General features: G+C 44.8%; 1 protein-coding gene across 5 annotated transcripts in view; it reads right to left on the reverse strand.

The window, feature by feature from the left end:
* ctnna2 (catenin (cadherin-associated protein), alpha 2) overlaps positions 1 to 17,013 on the reverse strand; it is a 1,150,825-nt gene that overhangs the window by 283,361 nt on the left and 850,451 nt on the right. The gene's annotated exons all lie outside the window — the stretch shown is intronic.

Consider the following 17,013-nt stretch of genomic DNA (forward strand, 5'->3'; position numbering starts at 1 on the left):
CAGACCTCTGCTTCAGATACAAGGCATGACGTGGAATAACAAATGATTCTTGGTGTTGCAACTCATCAATGTATTATTAACAAATCTTTTAAATTAAACTGTAACAGAATGTAAATAAAGTGTTAATTTATTCTCCGTGCTGTGTTTACTTTACATGAAATTGTACCAAAAAAAATTTGTGCTCTGGATTTACATAGTATATTTCCATTTGCTCATAAAATTGATTTAACATATACAGGTCATCTCAGTATCAATGACTTGGTCTTTCCCGAGGCCCGTTCAATTTCCCATTACCCTCTCCCTCCCACCATCTCAAACACTGACTCAAATTTCAACACATCATGCCAAAGGTACACCACATTGTCTGAAATACAATCCTCTGGATCAGCCCTGAAGTCACTGGGTTCATCGGGTAAACTTAAGACCACAGAATTTAAGGAAGAGCAGGAGACTCCTCAGAGTGCCAATGACCTACTCAAAATGACAGGAAAAGAGGATGAATTGGTCATTTATCAGTGAAATCGTTATAGAAACATAGAAAATAGGTGCAGGAGTAGACCATTCGGCCCTTCGAGCCAGCACTGCCATTCAATATGATCATGGCTGATCATCCAAAATCAGTACCCCGTTCCTGCTTTCTATCCATATCCCTGGACAGGGAAATGTCCTATAAGAAGATAACTGCAGATGCTGGTACAAATCGAAGGTTTTTATTCACAAAATGCTGGAGTAACTCAGCAAGTGAGGCAGCATCTCGGGAGAGAAGGAATGGGTGACGTTTCGGGTCGAGACCCTTCTTCAGACTGATGTCAGGGGGGGGCGGGACAAAGGAAGGATATAGGTGGGGACAGGAAGATAGAGGGAGATCTGGGAAGGAGGAGGCGACGGGAGGGACAGAGGAACTATCTAAAGTTGGAGAAGTCGATGTTCATACCACTTGGCTGCAAACTGCCCAGGCGAAATATGAGGTGCTGTTCCTCCAATTTCCGGTGGGCCTCACTATGGCACCAGCGACCGATCGCTGGTCGGTCGGTGCGGACTCGGTGGGCCGAAGGGCCTGTTTCCGCACTGCATCTCTAAACTAAACCAACCATTCTTCCAGAACTCCACGTGTGTTTTAAAGATTACTCTGCACATAACTGCATTAAGACACACAAGGTTTGCAGTAATCAGTGCAAAATGCATTGGCGATGCAAAAAGATCTTAGTTTTTGGTTCCTCGTGCTGTAAATTGTGATGCATCTGGTGCTCATCCAGACACGTTCTAAAGGTCTACCTCACACTGTTCAAACAGTGGGAATTGGTACAGCTCCATCAACATACTCGAGGTCTTGTTCAAGTGCAAAGTTACAGCATCAAGTCCATCAAAAGATGATAGGTGAAAGTGTTAACAATGTTTCTGTAAATCATACACTGGGATGTCACACGTTCATGTGCAATTATGAGTGACTGCATGAAGTAAGAATGCATCCCTGGTATTTTTTATTCATTGATACATCTGCATCGTGCAGCTATCAATCGCAGATCCAGAAATTACTACCCATCTCTCAGTACAGGCAGAGAGTGGTGGTGGAAGGTTGCTTCTTGGACTGGAGGCCTGTGACTCGTGGTATGCCTCAGGGTTCAGTGCTAGGCCCATCGGTGTTTGTCATCTATATCAATGATTTGAATCAGAACGTATAAGGCATGATAAGCAAATTTGCAGATGACACTAAAGGGGGTGGTATTGCAGATAGTGAAGATGGTTGTCAAAAATTGCAGCAGGATCTTGATTGGATGGGCAGGTGGGCTGAGGAATGGTTGATGGAATTTATTACAGGGATGTGCGGTGTTGCATTTTGGGCAGCCTAATAAGGGCAGGACCTACATATTAGTCACCATGTTATAGGAAAAGATGTTGCCAAGTTGGATAGCGTGGAGAGAAGATTTAACGTGGATGTTGTCAGGTCCCAAGGGCCTGAGCTAAAGGGAGAGGTTGAGGAGGCTGGGACTTTTTTCCTTGGAGCACAGGAGGACGAGGGGTGATCTTTTTGAGGTGTACAAGATCATCAGAGGAGTTGATCAAGTAAGTGCACAGCCTTTTGCTCAGATCGGGGAATTGAGAACAAGAGGACACAGTTTGATGGTGAGGGGAGAAAGATTTAATAGGAACCTGAGTGGTAAGTTTTTTACACAAAGGGTGGTGGGTCTATGGAACGAGGATGGAGTTGGGGCAGGTACGATCATAATGTTTAAGGGACATATGGGCAGGTACATGGATAAGACAAGTTTAAATGGTTATGGGCCAGGTGCGGGCAGATGGGACCACTGTAAATGGGGCATGTTGGTCGGTGCGAACAGGATGGGCAGAAGGGCCTGTTGCCATGCTGTATGACTCTATGATTCTTATTTCCTTTCCTAAATGAGTATTAAGACAAGCCAATAATTTCCCAGTCTTTATTCCTGGAATTCTGGATTGATCCAATTTCTTGGAACTGCCTACCCAATAAATCCAAGCTGTGTGATTACATTCGGCACAAGGCTTCCAGCAGTTCAAGAAGGAAGCTCATCACTGGCTTCTCAAGGACAATTATGGATGGCAAGAAATACCGGATTTGCAAGCAATGCCCAGGCTCTGAAAAATGAATGAATAAAGACTGGAAAAATACTTAGAGGAGAGACAGCTAAAATTTTGAGCAGTTCTGAAACTTAGAGCAAGGGACAGAAGGCAATTAAAATTGGGTATGCATTGGATGCATGGGACCAGAATGAGAGGAGCACAAATATTTGAAAGGTTGTCTAAACAGAAATGCTGGAAGAATTCAATGAATAATTCAGGTTGTCGAACTTTTTCTTTCCACAGATGCTGCTTGACTGGCTGAGTTCTTCCAGTATTTCTGTTTGTGTTGTGTTTCAAATTCCAACAATTGCAGTTTTGCTTGTTGTCTGGCTTCAGGAGGTTGTCCATCGAGGGAATTAAAAAGTCGGATGAGAATTTAAAAAATAAAGTCATAGGATATAAAACAGTACGCCGCAGGAATAGCCCTTCAGCCCACAATGTCTGTGCTGAACATAATGAATGCCAAGACCAAATCCTATCTGCTTCTACTTCATAGGCTCATGTTCATAAATTCTAGGAGCAGAATTAGGCCATACGACCCATCAAGACTACTCCACTGTTCAATCAAGGCTGATCCATCTTTCCTTCTCAACTCCATTCTCCTGCCTTCACCCCATAACCCCTGATACCCCTGATGGAGAATGGTCAGCCATGATCACATTGAATGGTGGTGCTGGCCCGAAGGGCCGAATGGCCTACTCCTGCACCTATTGTCTATTGTCACCCTTACTAATCAAGAATCTGTCAATCTCTGCCTTAAAAAAATATCCATTGACTTGGCCTCCACAGCCATCTGCGGCAATGGATTTCACAGGTTCACCATTTAATCCATATCCTTCCATTCCCTCCATATCCATGTGCCTACGCAAAACTCTCATAAATCCCATTATCGTATCTCCCTCAGCCACCACCCCTGGCAGCGCGTTCCAGGCACTCAGCACCCTCTGTATAAAAAAATTGTCCCGCACATCTCCTGTAAACTTTGCCCCCTTTCACCTTAAAGCTACGCCCTCTTGTGTTTGACATTTCCATCCTGGGGAATAAAGCTTCTGACTGTCTACCCTATCTATGCCTCTCATAATTTTATATATTTGTTGTTGGATTTGGCAGTGACAGCCAGCAAAGCCGGGGCTGTTGCACAAAGGAATATGTGAGCAAAAAAACGTTGGTGTTCTTGAATTTAAAGCAGGTATAAGGTGAAAGAATTAAATGTTTTCTGAATTATTTACCCATTGTCAATGGCATTGAAGGCGCATCGCCCAGCTGTTTCTTTATGTTGTTACCAACGCATGTAATGTATAAATGAGTTTTTAATTTATTACCATTCGGCTCATTGTATTTTAAACTAAGCCTCTAGATTATAAAACAATTCTTTAACCATTCTAGGTTGACCTTAAATTTACTGCAATTTTTTTTCTTTCATTCAGCCATTCATGGCTCTTCCTTCTCATGCACACCGTATACATTTCCTGACCTTCCTTTCAATAATAGACTTGATGGGCCAAATGGCCTAATTCTTCTCCAATCACTGATCCAACTTAGGTTTATTTCGGGTGCACCTGATTTCTGTTTTATTTTCTCTCTGTCCTTTTTTCCAGTCAAAAGTTTTTCACCGATGTCCTACTAGTGCTCTTTTCTTTCAGTAGTTCTTAAAAAAAATCACATTATCAGTTAATCAGTTCCCCAGGAGACCTGCCTGAAAGATGCCCTTAAAGTCATGCATTACTCAGTCTGCAGCCAAATGGATCTGTGCTCTAGATTCCAACTATACATAATTAATGCAAGGGGAAATCTGCTGGTACATCACAAAGGTATTGCTCAGATCTAGGTCACTGATATTTCAAGTCTTTTGAGAAGGTGCACCTAATGACGCGTTGAACCTTGGCTATATATCTGGAGAGAAATTATTTTTCTGTGGTCAATTGTACTGCAAAGTTTGGCAAGCATTACTGTGGACGTGTGAGGGAACCTCTTCATTGCCTCATGATAATGCCATCTTTCATATTACCGTTTTTGGTTGCATAATTGGTGCAGTGGTAGAGTTGCTGCCTTACAGCACCAGAGACCCGGGTTCGATCCTGACCACGGGTGCTTGTCTGTGCGGAGTTTGTACGTTCTCCCCGTGAACTGTGCGGGTTTTCTCCAGGAGCTGGTTTCCTCCCACACTCCAAAGGTGTACAGGTCTGTAGGTTAAATGGCTTTGTATAATTGTAAATTGTCCCTGGTGAGTGTAGGATAGTGCAAGTGTGCAGGGATCGCTGGTCGGCACGGACATGGTGGGCCGGAGGGCCAGTTTCCGCATTGTATCTCTACACTAAAACTAAACTAAACTAATTCTTCATTCTATCAACTCCTACAATGTAGAACCAGGAATAGGCCATATAACAATTGGAATCTGCTCAATATTTCCTTCCAGATTTCCCACATCTTAGTTTAGTTTAGCTTAGTTTAGTTTAGAGATACAGCGCGGAAACAGGCAACTTTGGCCCATTGAGTCCGCAACGACCAGCAATCCCCACACACTAACACTATCACACACACACACAAGATACACTTATTTATATTTATGCCAAGTGAACTAAGTATAGCAATTTACATTTACACCAAGACAATTAACCTACAGACCTGTACAGTACCTGTACGTCTTTGGAGAGTGGGAGGAAACTGAAGACCTCGGAGAAAACCCACGCAGATCACGGGGAGAACATACAAACTCCGTACAGACAGTACCCATTGTCAGGATCAAACCCGGGTCTCCGGTGCTGTAAGGCAGCAACTTTACCTCTGCACTACCGTGCCGCCCTTTGCAGTCTCTTTGCTCTTTGTAGTTTAAAACACCTATCAAACTCTTATAGAGACATCTATAAGATGTAAGATGTCTAAATCTTATAGAGACATCTTATAGATGTCAAACATCTTATAGAGACATATAAAATTATAAAAGGACTGGACAAGCTGGATGCAGGAAAAATGCTCCCAATGTTCGGGGAGTTCAGAACCAGGGGCCGCAGTCTTAGAATAAAGGGGAGGACAATTAAAACTGAGGTGAAAAGGAACTTTTTCACCCAGAGAGTTGTGAATTTATGGAATTCTCTGCCACAGAGGGCAGTGGTGGCCAAATCACTGGATGGATTTAAGAGAGAGTTAGATAGAGCTCTAGGGGCTAGTGGAATCAAGCGATATGGGGAGAAGGCAGGCACGGGTTATTGATTGTGGATGATCAGCCATGATCACAATGAATGGCGGTGCTGGCTCGATGGGCCAAATGGCCTCCTACTGCACCTATTTTCTATGTTTCTATGCTTCTATGTTTCTATGTTTCTAAACTCAGTGAATGCTTTGGGAATTTTTGGGTTAGGTTCAGGTTTATTATTGTCAAATGTACGAGGTACTGTGAAAAGCTTTGCTGTCGAAACAGATCAGATGTACCATACATGGTATGTACCGTACCATACAAAAGTGAGTGGTTTTGGAGATAGTGAAGATGGTTGTGGAATATTGCAGCAGGATCTGGATTGATTGGCCAGGTGGGCGGAGGAATGGTTGACGGGATTTAATATAGAGAAGTGTGAGATGTTGCATTTTGGGATGTCTAACAAGGGCAGGACCTACACAGTGAATGGTAGGCTTCTGGGTAGTGTTGCAGAGCAGAGGGATCAAGGAGCACAGGTGCATTGTTTCTTGAAGGTTGAGTCGCAAGTAGATAAGGTGGTCAAAAAGGCATTTGGCACATTGGCCTTCATCAGTATTGAGTATAGAGATTGGGAGGTCATGTTGCATTTGTACAAGACATTGGTGAGACTTTATTTAGAATATTGTGTTCAGTCCTGAGCACCATGTTATAGGAAAGATATTGTCCAGCTTGAAAGGGTTCAGAAAGGATTTACGAGGATGTTGCTAGGACTACAGGGTGTGAGCTAGAGGGAGAGGTTGAGTAGCCTGGGTCTCTATTCTTGTATACACTGGAATTTAGAAGGATGAGAGGGGATCTTATCGAAACGTATAAGATTATTAAAGGGTTGGACACATTAGAGGCAGGAAGCATGTTCCCAATGTTGGGGGAGTCCAGAACAAGGGGCCACAGTTTAAGAATAAGGGGTAGGCCATTTAGAACAGAGATGAGGAAAAACTTTTTCAGTCAGAGAGTTGTGAATCTGTGGAATTCTCTGCCTCAGAGGGCAGTGGAGGCCAAGTCTCTGAATACATTCAAGAGAGAGCTAGATAGAGCTCTTAAGGATAGTGGAGTCAGGGGGTATGGGGAGAAAGCAGGAACGGGGTACTGATTGAGAATGATCAGCCATGATCACATTGAATGGCGGTGCTGGCTCGAAGAGCCGAATGGCCTACTACTGCACCTATTGTCTATTGTCTATTCCTTGGAGCGCAGGAGGATGAGGGGTGATCTTATAGAGTAATCATGAGAGGAATAGATTGGGCAGATGCACAGAGTCTCTTTCCCAGAGTAGGGGAATCTAGGACCGAGAACATAGGTCCAAGGTGAAAGGGAAAAGAGGTAACTGTTTCTCACAAAGGTTGGTGGGTGCATGGAACAAGCTGTCACAGGAGGAACTGTAGTTGAGGCTGGGACTATCCTCAACTGTTTAAGAAACAGTTAAGGGCCTGCCCCACTTAGGCGAACTAGGCTGTCGCCGACAGTTCCCCGGGGTGTCGCGGGCATGATCGTGAGGAATCTTCAAAGAATCTTAGTGGATCTCGGCGCGTCGTTGAGAAATCAACCGGTATGAAATTTCTCGGCGACAGCTGGCTTGTCGCCAGGTCTCGTTGCTTATTGCGGGCGCTGTCGCATGCTGTCCCCAGGTTTGCTAGGTTCTCTTAGATGCATTTAGAAGCAGGTAATATTAAATTAAGTATATTCATTTGAAGATACCATAAAATACTTGTGTTTAACCAATTTATTTACCGTCAGGACATTTGACAGGTAGATTGGAGGCGACAGTTTGACGGTCAGGTAAGCGTGGGAATTTTCGCGATGTTTATGGCCATCAGCGATTACATTTAAAGTAGGCTCCCAACCAAGATATGCAACCCAGAAACCAGATAAGCATCTCCCGTACATTTTCATACAATGACAACACACTTTTCACAAAAATCCATTTAACCACTTTCAAAATTAAATTTCTTAATACTGCTATTAGTAAACTGGAAGTCAATCCAGTTTATGCCTTGTTACCGTGAAGCTTGGTTTTCAAGTAACCTGGGCAAGATGTTATATTTCAAAACTCTCAAGTAATTACCGACTTGTCAGTGATTTCAGCGAAAATTAGGTCGTCGGAGAAGCATTGACAGCGTGGGAATTTCGCGATGTTTCCGAAGACGGTGTAATCTCGACCTGACTCAGCATTGTCGTGGTCATTGTCGTCGGGTAAAAGAAAATTTTGGCGATCTGCTACGACTTTGACAGTCGCCGGCAGTCGCCTAAAAAATCGCCTAAGTGGGACAGGCCTTTAGACAGATATATGGATAGGACAGGTATGGAGGGGTATGGACCAGGCGCGGGCAGGTGTGACTAGTGTAGCTGGGACATGTTGGCTGGTGTGGGCAAGTTGGGCCGAAGGGTCTGTTTCCACACTGTGTCACTCTATGACTCTATGACTCTCTGACATAAGTACAATCAAGTCAAACTCAAGCACAACGGATAGAGCAAAGGGGAAGATACAGGCCCATAGGATGGCCAGAAGACTATTCAGCCAATCCTTCCATTCTCAGAAATAGTGCATCCCTCTAAACTTTATGGTGACAGGGGCAAAGTTTAACGGAACTATGCGGGGCAGGTCATTTACACAGAGGACGATCAGCACTTGGAACACGCTGCCAGGGTGGTGGTGAAGGGAGATACGATAGTGGTGTTTAAGAGACTTTTAGACAGGGACATGGATCTGCAGGGAATGGTGAACTATGGATCTTGTTCAGACAGATGAGATCAGATTCCTCCTCCACTTTATCCCCCAAACCGCCACCCAATCATTCTTCGCCACCCCATCCTTACTTCCCTCCCCTGAACCCTGACTGACTGACTGACTGACACCACCCTCCCCTGAACCACTTCCCTCCCCTGAACCCTGACTGACTTTGCACTGGTTTCACCCCTCCCCCTCCCTCTCCACCTACATTCCTTCCTCCTGCTTCACATTTCACACCTCTCCTATCCTCGAGCTTCACAATTTGCAACTCTTTATCTGAAGATAGACACATAGTGCAGGAGTAACTCAATGGGTCAGTCAGCATCTCTGGAGAAAAAGGATGGGCAATGTTTCGGGTTGGGACTCTTCTGCTGTTTTTACTCTGCATCTATTTGGCTCACACGTGTTTTTGTATCTCTGCCCTTTCTCCCACAATTTGCCGATAAAAACCCCCCTTGCTTGTGTTCACCTAACACCGGCCATGCTTTGTCCTGCTCCTCCTCTCTTCCACCCTTTTTACTCGCCCCTCCCCTGCAATCAGTCTGGAGAAGGATCCCGACGCAAAACGTTACCTATCCATGTTCTCCAAAGATTCTGCCTGACCCACTAATTTACACCAGCATTTTGTATCTTTCTGAGATCAGTCTAGCTTGGCATCATGTGTGGCACGGATATTATGTTCTGAAGATCCTGTTCCTGGGCTGCACCTTTTCTATGATCTCTGTACTACGTTTGCCCAGAGCTCACAACTAGCGAGCAGTGCTGAACTATTTATCTACCTCTTTGATGACCCTCGGATTATCCTTGATTGGACTTTGCTGGCTTTACCTTGCACTAAATGTTATTCCCCTATCATGTATCTATACACTGTAAATGGCTCGATTGTAATCATGCCTTGTCTTTCCGCTGACTGGTCAGCACGCAACAAAAAGCTTTTCACTGTACCTCGAAGGTATCACAAAATGCTGGAGTAACTCAGCAGGTCAGGCAGCATCTAGGTGACGTTTCGGGTCGAGACCCTTCTACAGACTGATGTCAGGGGGGCGGGACAAAGAAAGGATATAGGTGGAGACAGGATGACAGAGGGAGAACTGGGAAGGGCGAGGGGAAGAGAGGGACAGAGGAACTATCTAAAGTTAGAGAAGTCAATGTTCATACCGCCGGGCTGCAAGCTGCCCAAGCAAAATATGAGGTGCTGTTCCTCCAATTTCCGGTGGGCCTCACTATGGCACTGGAGGAGGCCCATGACAGAAAGGTCAGACTGGGAGTGGGAGGGGGAGTTGAAGTGCTGAGCCACCGGGAGATCAGGTTGGTTAAGGCGGACTGAGCGAAGGTGTTGAACGAAACGATCGCCGAGCCTGTGTTTGGTCTCGCCGATGTAGAGAAGTTGACATCTGGAAAAGCAGATACAATAGATGAGGTTGGAGGAGGTGCAGGTGAACCTCTGTCTCACCTGGAAAGACTGTTTGGGTGCTTGGATGGAGTCGAGGGGGGAGGTAAAGGGTCAGGTGTTGCATCTCCTGCAGTTGCAGGGAAAATGCCTGGGGAGGGGGTGGTTTGGGTAGGAAGGGACGAGTGGACCAGGGAGTTATGGAGTTCTGTGGAACGCAGAAAGGGGAGGAGATGGGAAGATGTGGCCAGAAGTGGGATCCCGTTGGAGGTGACTGAAATGTTGGAGGGTGATTTGTTGGATACGCTGGCTGGTGGGGTGGAAGGTGAGGACAAGGGAGATTCTGTTCTTGTTACGAATGGGGGGAGGCGGAGCAAGAGCGGAGCTGCGGGATATAGAGGAGACCCTAGTGAGAGCCTCATCTATAATGGGAGAGGGGAAGCCTCGTTTCCTGAAGAATGAGATCTCTGATGCCCTAGTGTGAAACACCTCATCCTGGGCGCAGATGCGGCGTAAACGGAGGAATTGGGAGTAGGGGATCGACTTTTTGCAGGAGACAGGGTGGGAAGAAGTTTAGTCCAGATAGCTATGGGAGTCAGTAGGTTTGTAGTGGATGTCAGTCACTTGTCTGTCTCCTGTGATGGAGATGGTGAGATCCAGAAACGGTAGGGAGATGTCAGAGATGGTCCAAGTATATTTAAGAGCAGGATGGAAATTGGTGGTGAAATGTATGAAATCAGTGAGTTCTGCAAGGTAGGGAGATGTCGGAGATGGTCCAAGTATATTTAAGAGCAGGATGGAAATTGGTGGTGAAATCAGTGAGTTCTGCAGAGGTAGCACGAATACAGTCGTCAATGTGGCGGAGGTAGAGTTCGGGGATGGGCCCGGTGTACGTCTGGAACAGGGATTGTTCGACGTACCCGACAAAGAGGCAGGCATAGCTGGGGCCCATGCGAGTGCCCATAGCCACGCCTCTGGTTTGGAGGAAGTGGGAGGAGGTCACTGTACCTCAGTACACGTGACAATAAACGAAACTGAACTGTAATGTTCACCATCCATCTATTTTTTTATATGTGAAGCCAAATCTTATATTGTGCTACGAGCTGCTCTAACCAACAAGTGAATCGGGGAGAAGGTTTAATTGAATAGAGTCGAAATGTAAAGTAGACAAAAAAATAAAATCCCCGTCGTCAAAATAGAAGCTGTATTTCCTGAGGTTCTAGTTTCTCCAGCACATTTGTACCAGCATGGCTGTTTTGTTCTAAGCCTAATCCCCAAACACCTGCTGAGATGAATTACAATAATGTTTTATCCCTCTCAATCAACTTTCACCTCAACAATTACCAAAAGAACAAATTTCTGTCTTATCCTTGATAAATCCTCATCATTAACTCAATTTAATCCACTTTTTATTATAATGCTTGGCGTGTGATTGCTTTCCTCTTGTCAAGAAATCCAATCTGCTTGAAAGCCGTGGTATGAAGCTTGTTATCACATCCAAAGTTCTTCCACTGCCAAGCACATTGCACAATTTGACAAATTCATAAGCATCAGCGATGGGGACAGAATTAGGCCATTCGGTCCATCAAGCCTACTCCGCCATTCAATCACGGCTGACCTATCTCTCCCCCACAAAGGCACAAAGTGATGGAGTAACTCAGCAGGTCAGGCAGCATCTCGAGAGAACATGGATGGGTGCTATTTCGGGTCAAAACCCTTCTTCAGACTGATTGTGGTGGGGGTGGGAAGAAAACTAGAAGAGAGGAGGGGCAGAACAAAACCTGGCAAGTGAAGGTCTGTATTTTTTCATATTTTCATATTTCAGATACAGCGCGGAAACAGGCCTTTTCAGCCCACCAAGTCCGCACCGCCCAGTGATCCCCGCACTATCCTACACACACTAGGGACAATTTTTACATTTACCCAGTCAATTAACCTACATACCTGTACGTCTTTGGAGTGTGGGAGGAAACCGAAGATCTCGGAGAAAACCCACGCAGGTCACGGGGAGAACGTACAAACTCTTTACAGTACAGCACCCATAGTCAGGATCGAACTCATACAGCGTGGGAAGAAGCCCGTTGACCCAACTTGCCCACACCGACCAACGTCCCATCTACAGTAGTCCCCACTGCCTGCATTTGGCCTCTATTCCTCTAAACCTGTCCTATCCATGTACCTGTCCAGATGTTTCTTAAATGTTGCGATAGTCCCTGCCTCAACCACCTCTTCCTTTGTGTATTATTTCATGGGAAGATGGCAAGTTGGGGAAATGTTGAGTTCTTATGTCCATCGGGTGTGAACTAAACTTGACTATAAATCTAACATTGTATGGAGGCAACACATTAAGCTGGCATTGATCAGTGGATGGCTAATGAGGAGACTTCCCCAAATGAGATTGTTCCAACAGTTTCCCTCACATGGATGAGCACAATTTACAGTTAAAAATCCTCTATGATGACAGATTTTAAAAATTGGTGAAGATTATTGGGTTTCTACATTTTTTAAAGACATTTGGATGGCGAAAAGCCGTGAGTGATTGATTGATTGGTTAATAGATCGATTGACTGATTGATTGATTAATTGATTATAGGACCATAAGGAATAGGAGTAGAATTATGCCATTCAGCCCATCGTCTACTCCGCCATTCAATCATGGCTGAGCTATCTCTCCCTCCTGTCACCATTCTCCTGCCTTCTCCCCATAACCTCTGACACCTGTACTAATCAAGAATCTATCTATCTCTGCCTTAAAAATATCCACTGACTTGCCTCCACAGCCTTCTGTGGCATATAATTCCAGAGATTCACCACTCTCTGACTAAAGACATTTCTCCTCATCTCCTTCATGGAAGAATGTCCTTTAATTCAGGGGCTATGATCTCTGGTCCTAGACTCTCCCACTAGTGGAAACATCCTCTCCACGTCCACTCTATCCAAGCCTTTCACTATTCTGTATGTTTTAATTGATTGATTGAAAGATGGAAACAGGTCCTTCGGTCCACCAGATCCACGCTGAATATCGATCAGCCGATCACACACTAGATCGATGTTATCCCACTTTCTCGTCCATTCACTCTGCACCAGGAACAATTTGACAGAGGCCAATTAACTGACAAACCTGCACGTCCTTGGGATGTGGGAGGAAACCAAAGCACCCGGAGGAAACTCTCGTGGCTTGCAAGGAAAATGTGCAATCTCCACACAGATAAGACCCATGGTTAGAATTGAATTGGGTTCTCTGGCGCTGTGAGGTGGCAGCTCTACCAGCTGCACTACTGTGCTGCCCATAAAATGGTATTGGTGTAATGCAGGCAAATGGGAATAGTGTGGGCAGGCATTAGGACTAGAATACAAAAGCAGGGATGTAAAGCTGAGGCTTCATAAGGCACTGGTCAGACCGCACTTGGAGTATTGCGAGCTGATTTGGGCCACTTATCCGAGGAAGGGTGTGCTGGCATTGGAGAGGGTCCAAGGAGCTTTACGAGAATGATCCCAGGAATGATTGGGTTAACATAAGATGAGCGTTTGATGGCACTGGGCCTCTACTCGCTGGAGTTTAGAAGGATGAAGGGGGACCTCATTGAAACTTACCGAATAGTGGGAAAGTCTAGGACCAGAGGCCATAGAATAAAAGGATGTATCTTTAGAAAGGAGAAGAGGAGGAATTTGTTTAGTCAGTGGGTGGTGAATCTGTGGAATTCATTATGACAGGCGGCTGATGGCTGAATAGCAGAGTAGACTTGATGGGTCAAATGGCCTAATTCTATTCCAAGAAATTAAGAACATGAACTATTCTGTTGGGCATGGACGGTGGCTTCAAGGGCCTGTTTCTATGCCTATGCAATACTATGACTGTACAATACTATTTGAGGAAGGACATTCTTGCTATTGAGGGAGTGCAGCGTAGGTTCACTGGGTTAATTCCAGGAATGGCGGGACTGTCGTATGTTGAAAGACTGGAGCGATTGGGCTTGCATACACTGGAATTTAGAAGGATGAGAGGGGATCTTATTGAAACGTATAAGATTATTAAGGGATCGGACATGCTAGAGACAGGAAACATGTTCCCAATGTTGGGGGAGTCCAGAACCAAGGGCCACAGTTTAAGAATAAGGGGTAGGCCATTTAGAACGGAGATGAGGAAAAACTTTTTCGCTCAAAGAGTTGTAAATCTGTGGAATTCTGTGCCTCAGAAGGCAGTGGAGGCCAATTCTCTGGACGCTTTCAAGAGAGAGTTAGATAGAGCTCTTAATGATAGCGGAGTCAGGGGGTATGGGGAGAAGGCAGGAACGGGGTACTGATTGTGGATGATCAACCATGATCACATTGAATGGCGGTGCTGGCTTGAAGGACTGAATGGCCTACTCCTGCACCTATTGTTTATTATCATTCCATACTAATGGAATGAGCAATTCATTTTCCTACAGCAGCCCCTCACAACAACTGCCTGTTGCAAAATAGTGGCACATTCTTCACATTCATTAAATCATTTATGCCATCTAATAACTTGCTGTTTCTGTAACTTGGAACAGAAGCTGGAGTGGGTTATAAATAAATGGTGTGGTATTACTTTACAAACTTGCTCAGAATATCTGAATATTCAAGTGAATATTTTTCTTTGGATAAAAGGCATTAAAATCCATCAATCAAAAGAGTGGCTCTTTCCCTACAGTAGATTTGCAATATTAATGTCAGTCAATTACAACTCTGCTGAAATAAAGCTGCTTTTGCACTTTTTATGTGTATTCAGCTGTGGAAACTGGCAGAAACGTCTTTAATACATCTACACCGTCAAGAGTACTAGAAGTGGACTAACGTTTTGTACATTTGCGGGCAACGCAACGGCGCTGCAGTAGAGTTGCTGTTTTACAGGGCCAGAGTCCCGGGTTCGATCCTGACTACGGGTGCTGTCTGTATGGATTTTATACATTGTGACGCATCCGTGTGACTGTGTGGGTTTTCTCTGAGTGCTCCGGTTTCCTCCCACATTCCAATGACAGTGGTTAATTGGCTTCTGTAAATTATCTCTAGTGTGTCAGATAGAACCAGTGCATGGGTGATCTTTGGTCGGCGTGAATTCGGTGGGCTGAAGGGCCTGTTTCCTGCGTTGTACCTCGAAACTGAATTAATAAAGCTAAACCTGCAACAGATCGGCCGTGCCAATATCAGTCTCAACATGCAGCTCGATTCTCCATGCAACAACTTCACCTGAATAAATGTACGGTTTGCTAAATGCTCCAAGCATAGGATAAAAATAGCTCACACAAACAGCATGACAGAAATAGCCGTAGGGTAATTTTGGCCCTGGAGCCTGTTCAACATTCAGTGAGATGGAGAAACAGGGAACCGCAGATGATTGTTTACAAACAAAGGCACAAAGTGCTGGAGTAACTCAGTGGGTCAGGCAGCATCTCTGGAGAACATGGATAAGGTGACGTTTCGGTCAGTTCCCTTCTTCACCTATCCATGTTCTGCAGACATGCTGCCTGACCCGCTGAGTTACTCCAACACTTTGTCACTTATTTTTTCCATTCATTGAGTTCTGGCCTAACATCTGACCTAACTCCAATACATCTGCCTGAAGTTCATATCCTTAATCCCCTTGGTTAGCAAGAATCAATTAATGGCAGAGTTTAAATTAATTTTCTACCTTGAGAAAAGTTGAAATGCTAACATATATTTTCGAAACAACTTCTGCTTAACATCACCTGGATTTCACTTGGATATGAGTCGCTCCAGCTTTTTGCGTCTATCTTCGGTTTAACCTGCATCAGCAGTTCCTTCCTACACATTTCACTTGGATACAGATCTGTTGCGTTTAGCACTTATAAAGTTTGATAAGGTCATCCTCGTGAATGCCTGTATTTAAAATGATACACATCAGGAGTTGAAGATGTTGACTGAATAAAGAGCAATGCCGGGTAAAAGTGCTAATATTGTGAAGGCACAAGAAACTGCAGATGTTGAAATCTTGAGCAAACACAAAGTGCTGGAGGAACTCGGCGGGTGCGGCAGCGTCTAGAAGGGAACAGACTGGCGACGTTTCAGCTCAGAACCTTTCATCAGACCCAATCCAACGCGTTGCCTGCCCACTCCTCCACAGATGCTGCCTGACCTACTGAGTTCCTTCAGTAAGTAGGAAGGAACTACAGATGCTGGTTTAAACCGAAGATAAAGACACAAAACGCTGGAGTAACTCAGCGGGACAGGCAGCACCTCTGGATAGAAGGAATGGGTGACGTTTCAGGTCGGAGGACTTTGTGTTTTGCTAATGTTGTGAATTGAGTTGCACCAAGATTGACTGAGGAAGGCCAGGGTGAGATGGGAGATAACTGAAATGGCATTGTATTGTGGAGGCAGTTTCCTTGTAAACATTTCAATGATAATCACTAACACGGGCTTCAGCTATGGGTAGGAAGGAATTGCAGATGGAAGATAGACACAAAAAGTTGGAGTAACTCAGCGGGACAAGGCAGCATCTCTGGAGAGGAGGAATGGGTGACATTTCGGGTCGAGACCCTTCTTCTGACCGATCTCTAGTTCATTATCCAGAGAACCATGATCTCTGAATGGAAATATACTTCGCTCCTCACCTTCCCAAAATAGCATATATGTAACATGACATATATTTAATACAACCATCATTATCATCATTAGTGTGACCATAATAAACTGGTTTCATCACTATTGTTACGTTTAAGAGATATTTGGACAGGTACATAGGACAGGTTTGAAGGGTTATGGATCAACACCGGCAGGTGGGACTAGTGCAGATGAGCCATGTTGGCCGGCATAGGCTAGTTGGGCCGAAGGGCCTGTTTCCACTCTGAAGGACTCCATGAAATAATAGCACAGGCACACAAACAGATTGTACACTTTAACATTGATCGCCAACCGCAAATATATGAAAATCCCCAAGAGTAATTATATGAAATAAAGCTATGGTGTGATTTCAAGAGAATTATTCAATCAAGGTGCATAGTGCACATGGGAACTACCTGGTAAGCTCAGCGTGGGTGTGAACGCAGTGGGATTGTACTACGTTATACAGATCATCGGATACAGTTCCTCGAATGGTCCCGAAAGTTTTAATAGATGGGT

The sequence above is a fragment of the Rhinoraja longicauda genome, chromosome 1, assembly GCF_053455715.1.
Source record: "Rhinoraja longicauda isolate Sanriku21f chromosome 1, sRhiLon1.1, whole genome shotgun sequence".
Taxonomy (NCBI): Eukaryota; Metazoa; Chordata; class Chondrichthyes; order Rajiformes; family Arhynchobatidae; genus Rhinoraja; species Rhinoraja longicauda.